An 18,889-nucleotide genomic window follows, 5' to 3' on the forward strand; every position below is an offset into this window, starting at 1 on the left:
CCATGCCTGACATAGTTACTTACTTAGATTATTACTTTATTGCAGATGCTTCACATACCTGCTCCTGATGAGCGGTTTAAAGCCGCGAAACGCGTCGAGCTACTAGCAGTATTGTGTATCCAATTACACACCCATTGAGATATGTTTTCTACTATTTTTACAATTATAGGGACTACAAAGACCATAGATTGCGCAGATTTTACTCTGTATATTGGTTTTATTCCAACTATGAATATGGTGGACCCCCTTATTTTACCATGTGATTAATGTTCAAAATTATTTGTTATTATCGGGTCAAGAAATTGGCACTATTTACTTGTTTGGTGCCTTCCCTGTATGTATAACTTATGTGTGTAAACATGTTTTTTATGTATCAATAAATTGTTTATTGTTCCACCATTGTATTCAATTTGTCACCACGAGCTTCTCTTTCTCTGCAACCTTGCCTTGTTGCAACCTTGCTCCCACTTCGCCTTTTCCAGCATGATGGAGCACCTTTCCATAAGGCAAAAGTGATAACAAAGTGGCTCGGGGAACAAAACTTTAACATTTTGGGTTTATGACCAGGAAACTCCCCAGAACTTCATCCCATTGATAACTTGTGGTCAATCCTCAAGAGGCAGATGAACAAAAAACCTCCACAAATTCTGACGAACTCCAAGCATTGATTGTGTAAGAATGGGCTGCCATTAGTCAGGATGTGGCCAAGAAGTTCATTGACAGCTGCGAGGGAGAATTGCAGAGGTCTTGAAAAAGAAGGGTCAACGCTGCAAATATTGACTCTTTGCATAAACTTAAAGCGGAGTTCCACCCAAAAGTTGAACTTCCACTTTAAGTACCCCTTTGCCCCCTTACATGCCACATTTGACATGTAATTTTTTTTGGGGGGGAATGGGGGCTTCGGTAGGAGTGAGACTTCCTGTCCCACTTCCTCCTTCCGCCCAGGGACCGCCTCGGCAACTTCTCTTCTCGCCTTAGATGGCCCCTCCCTTTAGGTGATCTCCAGGGACACGTGACAGGTCCCAGGAGATCGCCTGTCCACTCATAGAGCGCAGCGCGACTCGCGCATGCGAAGTGAGTGCCCGGGGATTGTAAAGGTAAATGTTTTTTCACCTTAATGCATCCTATGACGTTTGATGCTTAGGGCCAGATCCACATACATGTAGAACGGCGCAGCGTATCAGAGATACACTACGCCGCCGTACCTTACCTGGCGCATTTTCGAATCCTCAGCGAGTTTGCGCCGTAAAAAAATCTAATTTCAACGCGGGAACGACGGCCATACTTAACATGGCAATTCTATGTATACGCCGAAAAATACCAGCTTTAACTATACCCCGGAAAAAGCCGACTACAGACGACGTTAGAAAATGCGACGGCCGCGCGCGTACGTTCGTGGATCGTCGTAAATCGCTAATTTGCATACCCGACACGGAAAACGCCACCCAGCGGACGCCAAAGTATTGCATCTTAGATCCGAAGGCGTACGCCTGTCGGATCTAACCCAGAAGCCGTCGTATATTGTTTTGAGGATTCAAAACAACGATACGATGCGGGAAATTTGAAAGTACACCGGCGTATCAGTAGATACGCCGGCGTACTTCGTCTGTGGATCTGGCCCATAGTGTCTACATACAGTGTCATCATGGACAATGAACGTAGACACCCTCTAACAGGAAGTCGGGTTGTAGCAGCAAGAAAATAAATAGTTTGGGGATTTGGAGGAGAATTTGAGGACTGAGAATTTTTATTTTATTTTTTAAACAGAGTATAGTGTTACTTTAACAAAAAAAGGACCTATATATAAATGTATATGTTATGTTTAGACACTTTTTTTTCATGGGAAATATTTCACGGTTTCAGTTATTACCATCTCTGAGCAATTTCTCAACTCATTTTCACCATACTCCAGCTAAGATGAAAATAGCCCAATACAATCTGTACATACTGTAGAGAGGTGATTCATAAAGGCAAATGTTTCACCCTCTACACAACCCCAGACCAAGTGTAACTTATTAGTATTCCAGAAAGAAAGCTTGAAAGGAAGCTTTGTTTAATATATTGTTGTTTTTTTTTTACCTTGAAAAATTCATTTTGGCAGCTGCGCAATTTAGTCAAAGTGGTAACTCTCAAATTCTTCCTGCTTGTATGTTTGGATTTTTTTTGGAATTTAGCAGTTGTTTTTATTTTTTTATTATTGTAGTGTATTTAGAGCAGTTTCTTATTTTTTTTAATTATTATTTTAGTGTATTTAGCGCAATTTCTGTTTTTTTTTATATATTTTTTAGTGTATTTAGAGCAGTTTCATTTTTTTTATTATTATTTTAGTGTATTTAGCGCAATTTCTTTTTTTATATATATTTTTTAGTGTATTTAGAGCAGCTTCATTTTTTTAAATAATTTTTTGTGTATTTATAGCAGTTTCTTTTTTTTTAGCTGGATTCAGAAAGATTTTTACGCAGGCGTATCAGTAGATACGCCGACGTAACTCTGAATCTGCGCCATCGTAAGTTTAAGTGTATGCTCAAACTGAGATACACTTAAACCTAGCTAAGATACGTCAGCCTGCGCCGTCGTATCTTAGGCCCCGTACACACGATAGAATCCATCCGCTGAAAAATCCCAGCAAATGGGTTTCAGCAGATAGATCCTATGGTGTGTACACTCCAGCGGATCTGTTTCCGCGGATATTTATCCCCTGGGATGGATTCCAGCAGATAAATATTTGCTGACATGCTAAACAAATCTATCCGCTGGAATCCATTCCAACGGATGGATCCGCTGGTCTGTACAGACTCACCGGATCCATCCGTCCGAAGGGATCCCCCGCATGCATCGTAATGATTAGACGCATGCGTGGAATTCCTTATATGACAGCGTCGCGCACGTCGCCGCGTCATAATCGCGGCGACGGCGCGACACGTCATCGCCAGAGGATTCCGGCGCGGATTTCAATGCGATGGTGTGTACACTCCATCGCATGAAAATCCGCCGAAATCCTTGAGAGGATTTATCCGCGGAAACGGTCCGCTGGACCGTATTCGCGGATAAATTCTCTTGTGTGTATGGGGCCTAAGGGTGCAATATTTAGGCTGGCCGCTAGGTGGCGCTTCCGTTGAGTTCGGCGTAGAATATGCAAATCCCTTGATACGCCGATTCACGAACGTACGCGCGCCCGTCGCAGTAAAGATACGCCGTTTACGTAAGAGATACGGCGCGTAAAGATAAAGCTTCCCCCTAGGAGGAGTAGTCAATGTTAAGCATGGCCGTCGTTCCCACGTCGAAATTTGAAAATTTACGTTGTTTGCGTAAGTCGTCCGTGAATAGGGCTGGAACGTAATTTACGTTCACAGTCGAAACCAATACGTCCTTGCGGCGTACTTTGGAGCAATGCACACTGGGATATGTACACGGGCGGCGCATGCGCCGTTCGTAAAAAAACTTCAATCATGTCGGGTCACGAGTAATTTACATAAAACACGCCCCCCATCCTCATTTGAATTAGGCGCGCTTACGCCGGCCACATTTACGCTACGCCGCCGCAAGTTAGAAGGCAAGTACTTTGTGAATACAGTACTTGCCTCTCTGACTTAAGGCGGCGTAGCGTAAATACGATACGCTACGCCGCCTTAAAGATGTACTTGAATCTGGCCATTTGTTTTTACCTTGAAATATGAACTTTGGCATCAGTGCAATTTAGCCAAAGTGGTAACTCTCAGTTTTTCACATTGAGCTGCTTAGGTAATTTTTTTTTGTAATTTAGCAGTTGTGTTTTTTTTTTTTTTTTTTAGTGTATTTAGAGCAGTTTCATTTTCTTTTAATTATTAGTGTAATTACATTTTTTATTTTAGGATTCTATTTCTGTTTTCTACACCAGAGTCACACAACTCACCAAGGATTTACATTTTTTTTTTTTTCAAAATGAATCAAGTTATAAAGTATGTGAATCTTGGGTGAGACCATTTAAAATCGGCCACTGATGTTTTTGTATTTCTGTTTTTTTCCTCCTTTTTGTATATTCGATTGATTTATTGGTTTATTAATTACTGTTTCTTTAAATTTTAATTTACACCTAACTGGCCTTACAACTGTTCACTGCCCGCTCCTAACACCCATGATAACTAAACTGTGCAAGAAAGATGTAAATACTTTTTCGGCAAGTGCAGTCTGCTGTCTTCACTGCAGGTGGCGCTCAACCCCAGCGGCAATGCAGAGGGAGAAGAAGTCCTGGGGAACAGGGTTCCTCTATGGTTTCCTGAGCCACTGGGGCAATGATCCAATTGAATGCTGGCCACCCATGTGACTCTGGCAGCCATCTTAGGTGTGGCAGAGCCTATTTAGGGCCCTGGACCCTGGGTTTGTCACACTTTTTGCGAGTGGGTACAGTAGGGAAAGGTATGCTGTCTGTGAGGAACAGTACTAGAGATAGGGAAAGGTTCCTGACAAGGAGGGAAAGCGCAGGGTTGCATCTCTCTGGATACCTTCCTGATTGGGCAAGAGACAGCCAGGCCACATTCTGTCCCCTCTCAACAGACCAGGGTTGCCAACTGTCAGTAAATTTAAGAACAATCTGTAAGAATTCATATGTTTTACATGTGTCCGTGAATGTCCGTAATGGGGAACAAGATCACATGTCCAGACCAGAGGACATTTTTAAATGTTTTTAAAAAAGACAGTGTAAAAAAAAAATGCAATGCTAATACCTATGCTAACAAACCTGTGTAAGAAAGAAGTATATACTTACTTAGTTTCAGGTCATGTGATCTGCCCTCTGTCATCCAGCGCTGGCTGCAGGGGAGAGGAGAGAGAGCGCTCCAATGGTGATGTCACCCGTAGGCTTCAATGACCCATTCGTTGGTTGTGCAGGGTAGAGGAGGGAGCACAAACAAAGAATGGGTCATTGAAGCCGACGGGGGACATCACCACTTCTGGCATTGGAGCGCTCTCTCTCCTCTCCCCTGCAGCCAGCGCTGAATGACACAGGATAGATCACATGACCTAAAACTAAGTACCGGTATATACTTCTTTCTTACACAGGTTTCTAGCATACTGTAGGTGTTAGCATTGTATTTTTTTTTGACACTATCTTTTTTTAAAACATTTTTTTTTCTGTTAAAAAAAAACATAAAAATAACGAGACTGCTGGGGCAGTTTTTTTGACACAATGGCCCAGATTCTCAAAAGAGATACGACGGCGTATCTCCAGATACGCCGTCGTATCTCTGAGTTGCGGCGTCGTATCTATGCGCCTGATTCTTAGAATCAGTTACGCATAGATTTCCCTTAGATCCGACAGGCGTAAGTCTCTTACGTCGTCGGATCATAACTGCATATTTACGCTGGACGCTAGGGGCGTGTACGCTGATTTACGCGTCGAAATATGTAAATCAGCTAGATACGCGAATTCACGAACGTACGCCCGGCCGACGCAGTACAGTTACGCCGTTTACGTTAGGCTTTTCCCGGCGTAAAGTTACCCCTGCTATATGAGGCGTACATGCGGCATACCAATGTTAAGTATGGACGTCGTTCCCGCGTCGAATTTTGAAAATTTTACGTCATTTGCGTAGGTCGTTCGCGAATAGGGCTGGGCGTCATTTACGTTCACGTTGAAAGCATTGGCTTCTTGCGGGTTAATTTGGAGCATGCGCACTGGGATACTTTTACGGATGGCGCATGCGCCGTTCGTAAAAAGCGTCATTTACGTGGGGTCACATTAAATTTAAATAACACACGCCCACATCTACCACATTTGAATTAGGCGGGCTTACGCCGGCCTATTTACGCTACGCCGCCGCAACTTTCTTTTGAGAATACGGCACTTGCCTGTAAAAGTTGCGGAGGCGGGACGTAAATAGGATACGTTACGCCCGCACAAACATACGCGCATCTACGTGAATCCGGGCCCCTGCCTTTGAAAAAATGTACGATTCTTAGAGTTTAATTGTAACGCACCTAAAATGCATGTAAAACGCCCTAAAATCGCATGTAAAACGCACTGCACAGATGTGAACCAGCCCTACGCCTAAACATGGCTTCTCAGCTTGCATAACAGGTGTTCCATTCAGGCACAGACCCATCATCCCACTGCTGAGAGATAAAGAGACTCAGGTCTTCCCTGCTAATATCTATTGCTCTATTTACTAAAGCACCTTGCCCCAGGCTGTCTGAGCTACACACAACACCGGCACCTAATTAGTGATTATGCAGGTAGCTTCTGCTTTGCAGCACAGAGAAAAGTGACAAGAGGCTCAGGGAGAAAAACTACAGACAACAGATGCAGCTGGGGAGCAGGGAAAGATTATATTAATGGTATTCACAACAGGCAGGAGCGGCCTGAAGCTACACAACAGCGCAGGAACCACAGGTGCCAGCATCCCCTGCCATAAACTGCCAGGGCTAGAAGTGTCTTGGCAGCTGCAGGGCTGTATTGGAAGCTGGAAAACACAGTGCCTTGAAAAAGTATTCATCCCCCTTGAAATTTTCCACATGTTGTCATGTTACAACCAAAAATGTCAATGTATTTTTTTTTTTTTTGTGATAGACCAACACAAAGTGGCACATCATTGTGAAGTGGAAGGAAAATGATTTTCAATTTTGTTTTACAAATAAATATGTGAAAACTTAAGTGTGGCGTGCATTTGTATTCAGCCCCCTTTACTCTGATACCCCTAACTAAAATCTAGTGGATCTAATTGCCCTCACAAGCAGGGCCGGATTTGCTCTCCCTGCCGCCCCAAGGCCAGGTTCCACAATGCACCCCCTCCCCGCCCACCGAAACCCCCCCCCCCCCCCAAATCAACGGAGAATGTGCGGCACGCTTAGTTCAAAGATGTTTTGTTTGTTTTTTTTTATTCCTTTTTTTTAGCTTGTCACTTACTTTTTTAAATTTTTGTATCATTTTCTTCTTATTTTTCTTTTTTTTTTAATTAATTTAATTATTATTTCTTATTATTTATTCATTTATTTATTTATTATCAATTTTTTTTTCACTTAACTTTTTTTGCTATCACACAGGAGAAAACAATTTCCTGTGTGTTAGCAATTGGAGGAATTTTTTTTTTTTTTTTTTTTTTTTTATTCAACTTCTTTGTGGTTTTCTACACTTATGTAAATACACAATAAGGGGAATTACCCCGATACTTTTCACTATATTCTAGTAGGACGTGTTTTTTTTTTTTTTTTTTTTTTTTTTTTTATTCAACTTCTTTGTGGTTTTCTACACTTATGTAAATACACAATAAGGGGAATTACCCCGATACTTTTCACTATATTCTAGTAGGACGTGTTTTTTTTTTTTTTTTTTTTTTTTTTTTTTTTTTTTTTTTCTCTCTCTCTCTTTCTCTCTCCATATCTCCCTCCTACCCTCTCTTTCTCTCGCTCTCATATCTCCCTTTTTTATTTTTTTTTTATATACGTCCTCCCCCCCTCCACTTACTGTAGGTATAGGTAGTGGGGTCCTATCCCTGGGTATCTCCCTTGAAGAGTGGAAATGGAGGGATAGGCACTGGGGCGGAAGGATGGAGAAATCCAGGAGTAGTACATAATATCGGTAGAAGAAGATAGAGCCTTTAATATATTTTCAATTTTCATTGGAAAGGGTACATTTGGAGACCATATATGTTAGTCTGTATATTGATTTTATGTTGTATTAATTGTACTGTTTTGTATAAAAAAAATGAATAAAAGATTTTGGAAAAAAAAAAAAAAAGCAATTGGAGGTGACATGTTCTCTTTATTGACCCTGTCACCTCCAAAACAGGAGTCCTAGCACTGTGCTAGAACTCCTGTCACAGCTGAGATGGGAAGAGCACAGCTCTCCCCTCTCACCGTGTACATCGGCAGCAGGGACAGGAGACAGACTCAGTGGCCGGGGGGAGGACGGAGTCCTGAAGACAGAGCCAGCAGAGAGAGGTATGTGGGGTGAGGGGGAGAGGGGAGGACGGACGGGAGCACATATTTTACAAGTGTTAACGAGCGAGCGGATTCCCCCATAACTTACCACCCTTAACTGTATGTTCCGGGCGTCAGGGGGACTCCATGCTACTGCCGTCCCTTGGAGCCCTGCCGCCCCAAGGCCTGGCCTCAGGGGCCTTGTGGGAAATCCGGGCCTGCTCACAAGTCACCTAATTAGTACAGTAAATAAATTCCACCTGTGTATAATTTAATCTCAGTATAAATACAGCTGTTCTGTGAAGCCCTCAGAGGTTTGTGAACCACCAGCATCATGAAGGTCAAGGAACACACCAGACAGGTCAGGGATAACGTTGTGGAGAAGTTTAAAGCAGGGTTAGGCTATAAAAAAATATCCCAAGCTTTGAACATCTCACGGAGCACTGTTCAATTCATCATCAGAAAATGGAAGAATATGGCACAACTGCAAACCTACCAAGACATGGCCGTCCACCTAAACTGACCAGCCCGGGCAGGGAGAGCATTCATCAGAGAAGCAGCCAAAAGGCCCATGGTAACTCTGGAGGAGCTGCAGAGATTCACAGCACAGGTGGGAGAATCTGTCCACAGGACAACTATTAGCCGTGTACTCCACAAATCTGGCCTTTATGGAAGAGTGGCAAGAAGAAAGCCATTGTTGAAAGAAAACCATAAGAAGTCCTGTTTGCAGTTTGCGAGAATCCATGTGGGGGACACAGCATACATGTGGAAGAAGGTGCTCTGGTCAGATGAGACCAAAATTGAACTTTTTGGCCTAAAAGAAAAATGCTATGTGTGGCGGAAAACTAACACTGCACATCACCCTGAACACACCATCCCCACCGTGAAACATGGTGGTGGCAGCATCATGTTGTGGGATTCTTTTCTTCAGCAAGGACAGGGAAGCTGGTCAGAGTTGATGGGAAGATGGATGGAGCCAAATACATGGCAACTTCAGAAGAAAACCTGTTAAAATCTGCAAAAGACTTGAGCTTGGGGTGGAGGTTCACCTTCCAGCAGGACAACGACCCTAAACATACAGCCAGAGCTACAATGGAATGATTTAGATCAAAGCATATTCATGTGTTTGAATGGCCCAGTCAAAGCCCAGACCTAAATCCAATTGAGAATCTGTGGCAAGACTTGAAAATTGCTGGTCACAGACGCTCTCCATCCAATCTGACAGAGCTTGAGCTATTTTGCAAAGAAGAATGGGCAAAAATTTCACTCTCTAGTTGTGCAAAGCTGGTAGAGACATCCCCAAAAAGACTTGCAGCTGTAATTGCAGTGAAAGGAGGTTTTACAAAGTATTGAATCAGGGGTCCTGAATATAAATGCATACCACACTTTTCATGTATTTATTTGTAAAAAAAACATTTATCATTTTCCTTCCACTTCACAATGATGTGCCACTTTGTGTTGGTCTATCACATAAAATACCAATACAATACATTTACGTTTTTGGCTGTAACATGACAACATGTGGAAAATGTCAAGGGGTATGAATGCCCCTTGAAATTATATGGGGGATCCAGAAGGAATTTTTTCCTCTGCTGTAGAAAATTGGATCATGCTCTGCTGGGGTTTCTTGCCTTCCTCTGGATCAACTTTTTTTATAGAATTGGGTATATGGGATTGTATGATATATTTTTTTTTTTTTTTTTTTATGGTTGATCTGGATGGACTTGTGTCTTTTTTCAACCTAACTCTGGGCCAGATTCACAGTCGAGATACGACGGCGTATCTCCTGATACGCCGTCGTATCTCTGAGATACGCCTTGTCGTATCTATGCGGCTGATTCATAGAATCAGTTCCGCATAGATAGCCCTAAGATCCGACAGGTGTAATTGAATTACACCGTCGATCTTAGGATGCAATTCTAGGCCGGGCCGCTAGGTGGCGATTCCATTGCGGTCGCGTAGAATATGCAAATGACTACTTACGGCGATTCACGAACCTCCCGCGTTACCCGTCGCTCTAACTTTACGTCGTTTACGTCGAGATGCGCCGTGTAAAACTAAGGATGCCCTCTAGGTGGACTAGCCAATGTTAAGTATGGCCGTCGTTCCCCAGCCGCGTCGAAATTTGAAAATTACGTCGTTGCGTAAGTCGTGCCGTGAATGGCGCTGGACGCCATTTACGTTAACGTCTAAGCAAATGACGTCCGTGCGACGTCATTTAGCGCAATGCACGTCGGGTAATTTTCCCGACGGAGCATGCGCAGTACGTTCGGCGCGGGAACGCGCCTAATTTAAATGGTGCCCGCCCCATTTGAATTAGGCGGGCTTGCGCCAAGCGCATTTACGTTACTACAACCGCCGCAAAGTTTACAGGTAAGAGCTTTGTGAATCAGGTACTTACGCTGTAAACCTTGCGGCGGTGTAACGTAAATGGGTTACGTTTATGCCGCCGCTGCGTAACGTCATTCTTTGAGAATCTGGCCCTGTGTAACTATTTCAAGGCACTGTATGTTAAGATTCACACTTGTCCATCCTAATTTTTTATACTTTATTGTGAATTTTTGTGTGTTTTTATGTTACAACGTATATTTGTTTTGGCCAATGACAAGAAATATCCTGCCTTTCTAAAGCCCCATTCACACCTCAGCGTTTCGTAGCTTGAAACTCGAAACTCAAAACGCTGGAGGAGAACAAGTCAATTATTCTCTATGGAGATGGTTGACATCTCCACTCCAAGTCGCCAAGACGAGCGGGGGGGGGGGCACGCGCGCGCCTCCGGTGGCGCACACGCGCCCCTGGTGGCCGCGTCGAGAGCCGACGTATAGCTACGGCTCTCACGCAGGGGAGCTGACCTGCCGCCGTATAACTGCGGTGGCAGGTCGGCAAGTAGTTAAACATAGAACATGTTCTATTTTTCTCCAATGGAATTCCGTCGGAATTCCGATGTGCTTTAGGCCGGGCAAAAGCCTGATCGTGTGTACGCGAAAGTACTCTTCTATGAACTGAATTAAATAATGATTGTACTGAGTGCAACACACAAGAACATATATAAGACTAACATGTTACATGGATTAGACCGAAATAAGCCTCAGTGTCCTATAACAAAAACAATAATAATAGTCATTCTTGTCCCAGGTTATGCTTCATGAAATATTGTATAATGGTAATGGAACGGAAAATGAAGCTTTGTCTTCGAGAAGACTCTGGAATAATGCTGATCCTCTGCTCGTATTCACGCCCAATGCCCATTCAATATGGCATTTCCAGCCCAAATCCCATTCTGTATTATAATATTTTTTAATAAAATGACTGGATCATTGCCTTTTGACAGAAATCAGGTTGATTAATTAAATGTCGGTGCCACGAGGCCTAGTCATCTGAGGAACCGTGCGGGACACAGCCCAGAGATCTGATAAGAGTACGTTCTGTCAGAGATTGAAATTGCGGGCCATTCGTTGTTACAAAATTGGAGCCATTAATTAGCAATTTGTAAATGTGGTAATCAGCCATAGCAGAGGTCCTACTTTTCCATCACAGTCTACGTGAACTAGAATAAGTGTTAACATTGTGGTTTCTGGGTTAAAGGATGTTTATGTAGTTTTATATTATTCAGTGGTGGTAGCCATTAAGGTCTAATCACTCTAACCTTTATTTTATTTTAACCGCTTGCCAACCGCCGATGTACGTTGGCAGAATGGCACGGCTGCACATATGGCGTACAGGTACGTCCCTTTTAAAATGGCAGCCGTGGGTTGCGTGACCGTGCCAATAAAAAAAAAATATATAAAATTTTTTTTAATTTGTTTATAAAAAAAGGGGCTAGCCATCCGGGGCCCTGGGGACCTCTGGGCCCTTTAATAATAATAATAATAATAATATATATATATATATATATATATATATATATATATATATATAATATATAAATATATATATATTTATAAATATAAAAATAAAAGAAATAAAAAAATATGTAAAAAAATTATAAAAAAAGGGGGGGTTGTCATCCGGGCCCTGGGGATCTCTGGGCCCCTGGGGACCTCTAAAAAAAAAAAAAAAATTGACCCTTTAATAAAAAATAACATAAAAATATATTGAAAAAAAATAATTTTTTAAATGAAAAACCTGGGGACCTCTAAAAAAAAATATATATTTTTTTTTATTTTTATTTTAAAGGGTGGGTTGTCCAGAATAACTAATATTTCCTTCAGGATGTATTCCTATTTCCTATGTTCTTTGGGTCATCTAAAAAATAGCTCCCTCACTTATCAATAGCAGCTCACAGACATTTACTGGGAACCAGCAAAGAATGTACATTTAATGCATTTCTCTTTCATCTTATCTGCTATCCATACTAATCACAATGGTCCTTAGCTGAACTTACTATGAAAATTAAAATGAAAAGAATAAAAGATGTTTTTTTATCGTGAATAATTACAAAGGAAATCTTTTAACGCTTGTCATAAGGTTGGAAGCGATTCCAAAATAGTAAAAAAATGATTTTCGCGCCCATAAATTGTCTCCTTCTAAGTAAGATAGGGCCAGATTCACAAAAGAGATACGACGGCGTATCTCCTGATACGCCGTCGTATCTCTGTTTAGGGCTTCCTAACTATGCGACTGATTCATAGAATCAGTTACGCATAGTTTGCCCTAAGATCCGACAGGTGTAATTGTTTTACACTGTCGGATCTTAGGATGCAATACCGCGGGCCGGCGCTGGGGGGAGTTTGCATCGTAAACCAGCGTCGGGTATGCAAATTAGTACTTACGGCGATCCACAACGGTTTTTTGCGTTCGCTACGTCGCTGCTAGTCTAGTTTCCCGTCGCAAAGTTAGTCGTCGTTTTAGCTGCCCTAACTTTAACACAGCCCATGTTAAAGTATGGCCGTCGTTCCCGCGTCGAAATTCCAAAAAAAAAATTCTTGCGTAAGACGTCCGGGAATACGAAAGTACGCTACGCACGTCGCCGTTTGAAAAAATGACGTCACTTCGCGCAAAGCACGGTGGGAAATTTAAAAGTGAGCGTGCACAGTAGGTCTGGCGCGGGAGCGCGCCTAATTTAAATGGCACTACGCCCCTTTGAATTACGCGGGCTTACGCCGGAGGCCGCCGGCGTAGGTTTTCATTGCAAGTGCTTTGTGAATCAGGCACTTGCGATGAAAACTTGCGGCGGTGGTAACGTATCTACGATACGTTACCCGCCGCACTTCTACGTGAATCTGGCCCATAGTTCTGATGTCAAGTCTCCCAAAAGCTAATTGCGACTTAATTTCAGCTTGCAACTTTATTTAACAGAAGTCTATGCAAGTCACAATGAAATTGCCCAAAATTAGCGCAGGAACCTTTTACAAAGTTGAATAGATTTTAACAGGTGAAGACAATTTTAAATCCGTTTCTTGGGAGATGCTGCCGCCATCTAAGCTAAGGGAAACCGGCAGTGAAGCCTTGTGGCTTCATAGCTGGTTCCCTACTGCGCATTGTGAATGGCTCAGTGGCAGGGGAAGGAGCAGGGGGCTGTGGAGTTCACCATGTCAAAGTCAGCAAGAGGTGGGAGTGAGTACCTGTCAAAACCAGGCACCTGTTCCCCCTCCCCCTAAAAGGGGGCAAATGTGGCAGCAAAGGGGGGGGGGGAGGACGCAAACAAGTAGAGCTTCCCATTTTGGGTGGAACTCCATTTTAAGCTAAGGCCTACCGGACTTTGTTAATTGAAATGGATTGTGTGGGTGTGCCTTTGCAACCATACATGTACAGTGCTTTGAAAAAGTATTCATACCCCTTGAAATTTTCCACATTTTGTCTTGTTACAACCAAAAACGTAAATGTATTTTATTGGGATTTTATGTAATAGACCAACACACAGTGGCACATAATTGTGAAGTGGAAGATAAATGGTTTTCAACATGTTTTTCAAATAAATATCTGAAAAGTCTAATGTGCATTTGTATTCAGCCCCCTTTATTCTGATACCCCTAACTAAAATCTAGTGGAACCAATTGTCTTCAGAAGTCACCTAATTAGTAAATAGTCCACCTGTGTGTAATTTTATCTCAGCATAAATACAGCTGTTCTTTAAAGCCCTCAGAGGTTTGTTAGAAAATCTTAGTGAACAAACAGCATCATGAAGGTCAAGGAACACAGCAGACAGGTCAGGGATAAAGTTGGGAGAAGTTTAAAGCAGGGTTAGGTTATAAAAAAATATCACAAGCTTTGAACATCTCACAGAGCACTGTTCAATCCATCATCTGAAAATGGAAAGAGTATGGCACAACTGCAAACCTACCAAGACATGGCTGTCCACCTAAACTGACAGGCTGGGCAAGGAGAGCGTTAATCAGAGAAGCAGCCAAGAGGCCCATGGTAACTCTGGAGGAGCTGCAGAGATCCACAGCTCAGGGGGGAGAATCTGTCCACAGGACAACTATTAGTCGTCCTCTCCACAAATCTGCCCTTTATGGAAGAGTGGCAAGAAGAAAGCCATTGTTGAAAAAAAGCCATAAGAAGTCCTGTTTGCAGTTTGTGAGAAGCCATGTGGAGGACACAGCAAACATGTGGAAGAAGGTGCTCTGGTCAGATGAGACCAAAATTTTACATTTTGACCTAAAAGCAAAACGCTATGAGTGGTGGAAAACTAACACTGCACATCACCCTGAACACACCATCCCCACCGTGAAACATGGTGGTGGCAGCATCATGTTGTGGGGGTGCTTTTCTTCAGCAGGGACAGGGAAGCTGGTCAGAGTTCATGGGAAGATGGATTGAGCCAAATACAGGGCAATCTTAGAAGAGCTTGAGCTATTTTACAAAGAAGAATGGGCAAAAATCTCCCTCTCTAGATGTGCAAAGCTGGTAGAGACCCAAAAAGACTTGAAGCTGTAATTGCAGTGAAAGGAGGTTCTACAAAATATTGACTCCGGGGGGCTGAATACAAATGCACCCCACATCTTTTCACATATTTATTGTAAAAACCAAATGAAAACCATTTATCATTTTATTTTCACTTTACAATTATGTGCCCACTTGTATTGGTCTATCACATAGAATACAAACAAAATACATTTACATTTTGGTTGTACATGACAAAATTTGGAAAATGTCAAGGTGTGTGAATTCAAGGCACTGTACCAATATGTACGAAAAGGGTCTTCAGAAAAATGTTGTCACCAGAACAGAAATAGACTGAAAATTGTACAATAGTAATGCTGGGTTCCAGTGACAACTGTCTAAGGAAGGCATGTCCAAAGTCCGGCCCGTGGGCCAATCGCTTCCGGTTTTTAACGGCCCGCCGGGTGTATTTAAATATGTATATCTTTCATGGCCCCCGACGATCTCCGCGCCGGGGGCCACAAAATATATATATGCCTTGGAACGGGACAGGGAGGAGGAAAAATCCCTTTTTACGGGCGGCCTCTGTAATAGGACTTTCTATTAAAGAGGCCGCTGTGTAAACAGGAGATTCTCCTGTAATTCATTTTTGGCGCTCGTGAGTGCATTCCTGGCAATGGTGCTGCATTCCTGGCAATGGTGCTGCATTCCTGGCAAATGGTGCTGCATTCCTGGCAAATGGTGCTGCATTCCTGGCAATGGTGAGTGCATTCCTAGCAATGGTGAGTGCATTCCTGGCAATGGTGAGTGCATTCCTAGCAATGGTGAGTGCATTCCTGGCAATGGTGAGTGCATTCCTAGCAATGGTGAGTGCATTCCTGGCAATGAAGGGTACATTCCTGGCAATGGCGGGTGCATTCCTGCAATGGTGGGTCTGCAGATGGGCACTTGTGAGGCTGCAGATGGGCACTGACCCTTATTTTGCTTCGCAGTTCTTTATTTAATTTTTTTTTTAAAAATCCTGAAACTTCGCTCTTAAAGTGAAGGCGTGTTTTATACGCCAATAAATATGGTATATCCAAATAATACACCCAAGCTCATCTCTTTTCTCACACACAGCCACAAAGGTAAGAGAATTCTTGTTGGGCAATGTATTAGTTGCTCGACGAACACACTTAGACCGAATTTAAATGTTCAAAGAATGTCAGGCAAAATGTTGGCCCTCAGCATGTCACTTCATCCAATCTGGCCCTCTTTGAAAAAAGTTTTGGACTCCCCTGGTCTAAGGGGCTTGTTCAAACGTTGCCCACCGTATTGCCGAACGCCAACACATAGACAGGGCAGTCTCCATACGTATATCCTATAGAACCTTCAGTCCACATCAATTGTCTGAATTCATTTGTGCTGACTGACTGTGTTACTGTATGTTGCAGAACATTGTGACGCATTATAAAGCATCACAACGCACTGTAAGCATAGAGTTATATGGCTGTCAAATTTAATAACTTTAAAAAGAAAAAAAGCAAGCACTGGCAAAGCATTGTACAACACAATGCAGAAATCTTGCATGCGATTACCGCACAGCTTAACGCATCCACACTGTTTTGATAGGGGACTTAATGGGGGATTTACTTAACTTTGAGAGACTATTTATTCCTGTTCAGGACAAGAAGTGAAAGGGAAATCTCTTGAATAGTTAAAAAAGCAAAGAAACATAAAAAAAAAAAAAAAAAAGTAAACTGCTGGGATCTCAATTTCTTATGCTATCAAAAACTTTAACCCCCTCCTGCCCATGGTATAGACAAATTATGGTGGGAGGGTGGTTCTCTTGTTCTGGGATGACGTCATAAGACGTCGTCCCACTCTCTTCCGCGCTTGCGTGCCTGTGGGGGTGCGTGGAGATTGATGGTGCGGTGTGTCCCTGGACACGGTGCATCGACAATCTTGGTAAAGAGACTGATGAAGAGGCTCTTTACCCATGTGATCAGCTGTGTCCAATCACAGTTGATCACACGTAAACAAGGAAATGCCGGTTATTGGTCTCTCCTTACCTTACACTGACAGCAATGAGAAGAGAGCCAAACAGCGGGAGACCTGTACACATAGTCAGTGCCCTGATTATCAGTTCAGCCCCAACAGTGCTCAGAAAGTGATGTCAGTCAGTGCTGCCTTTAAGTGCCCATCAGTGCCAGCCCATCAGTGCCGATCAGTAACCGCCCATCAATGCCGCCCATCAGTGTCTATCAGTGCCATCGATCCATAGCTGCATATAAGCGCCTCCTCATTAGTGCTCATCAGTGTAGCCTATCATGACCATCAGTTCAGCCTCATCAGCACACATCAGTGAATTAGAAAAAATTACTTATTTAAAAAAAATATTTTTTTTTTAATCTTTTCTTTTTATTTTTTTAGAGCAAAAAATAAAAACACAGCACGATTAAATACCACCAAATAAAGCTATATCTGTCTAAAAAAAATTATAAAAATGTAATTTGAGTACAGTGTTGCATGAACACGCAATTGTCATTCAAAGTGTGACAGCGCTGAAAGCTTAAAATTAGACTGGGCAGGAAGGGGGTGAAAGTGCCCAGTATTGAAGTTGTTAAAGAAATACAGTTTTGGCTTTAGATATACAGGGCCAGATTCACAGAATAAGTACGCCGGAGTATCTGCTGATACTCCGGCGTACTTTCAAATTTGCCGCGTCGTATCTTAATTTGTAATTCACAAACAAGATACGACGGCATTTGGCTAAGATCCGACAGGCGTACGCCTTCGGATCATAGGATGCAATACTTCGGCCGCCGCTGGGTGGAGATCGCGTCGTTTTCCGCGTCGGGTATGCTAATTAGCTGTTTACGGCGATCCACGAAGGTACGCTCGTTCGTTGCATTCTCTTACGTCGTCGCTAGTCGGCTTTTCGCGTCGCAAAGTTACGGCTGCTATTGAGGTGGTGTAACAATAGACAGCCCATGTTAAAGTATGGCCGCCGTTCCCGCGTCGAATTTCAATTTTTTGCGTAAGTCATCCGGGAATACTAAAGTAAGTTACGCACGTCGCCATTCAAAACATTACCGTCGGGCGACGTCATTTCGCGCAAAGCACGGCGGGAAATTTCAAACGGAGCATGCGCAGTACGTTCGGCGCGGGAACGCGCCTAATTTAAATGGTCCCGCCCCATTTGAATTAGCCAGACGGCTTTACGCTACCCGCTGCAAGTTACACGCAGTGCTTTGTGAATCAAGCACTTACATGAAAAACTTGCGGCGGAGTAACGTAAAGACATACGTTACGCCGCCGCAAAGATATGTGAATCTGGCCCACTGCATATAATGTATTTTCCTTAACACTTTATATTCCTTGCTACAGAAGAACATATATACAAGCCAGCACCTTACACCTTTATAAACTTTAAGCCGGATTCAGGTCGAGCGCGTACATTGGAGCGGGCACTAGTGCAGCTCATTTGCGCTACGCCGACGTAACATAGAGAGGCAAGACCAGTATTCACAAAGCACATGCTCCCGAAGTTGCGGCGGCGTAGCGTAAATGGGCCAGCGTAAGCCCGCCTAATTCAAAGTAGGAAGGTAGTGGGGCGTGTTGTATTAAAATGAAGCGTGACCCCATGTCAAAGAATGGCCGAACGAACCAGGATCATGCGCATTATACTCCCTAAGATACGACGGCTCAATGCCTTCGACGTGAACGTAACCTACGCCCAGCCCCATTCACTTACGACTTACGGAAACAACGTAAAATACGACGGCTGTTCCGTCGTCCATACCTTTGCATGGGTTGCGCCTCCTATATGGGTTTTATCTCTTACGCCGGATGTACACCTTACGTAAACGGCGTAGATTACAGGGGCGACGGGCGTAAGTACGTTCGTGATCGGCGTATCTCGCTCCATATTACATATCGACGCGTAAATCAATGGAAGCGTCCCTTGCGGCCAGCGTAAATATGCGCCCAAGATACGATGGCGTAGGAGACTTACGTCGGTCGTAGGAAGCCAAAATTCAGGCGTATCTCGTTTCAAGAATCAGGCGCATCCGTGAACTTATGCGGCGTATCAGAAGATACGTCGGCGTATATGAGACTAACTTAAACCCAATCAGTTAAATAAAAAAATGATATAGATTTATTACTGTATAAATTTATACAGTATAAC

At 43.1% G+C, this 18,889-nt stretch overlaps 1 protein-coding gene across 1 annotated transcript in view; it reads right to left on the bottom strand.

Moving 5' to 3' along the window:
- Nucleotides 1-18,889, bottom strand: part of C1QL1 (complement C1q like 1) — a 95,312-nt gene that overhangs the window by 63,741 nt on the left and 12,682 nt on the right. The window lies entirely within an intron of this gene.

Source organism: Rana temporaria, chromosome 12 (assembly GCF_905171775.1).
Source record: "Rana temporaria chromosome 12, aRanTem1.1, whole genome shotgun sequence".
Taxonomy (NCBI): Eukaryota; Metazoa; Chordata; class Amphibia; order Anura; family Ranidae; genus Rana; species Rana temporaria.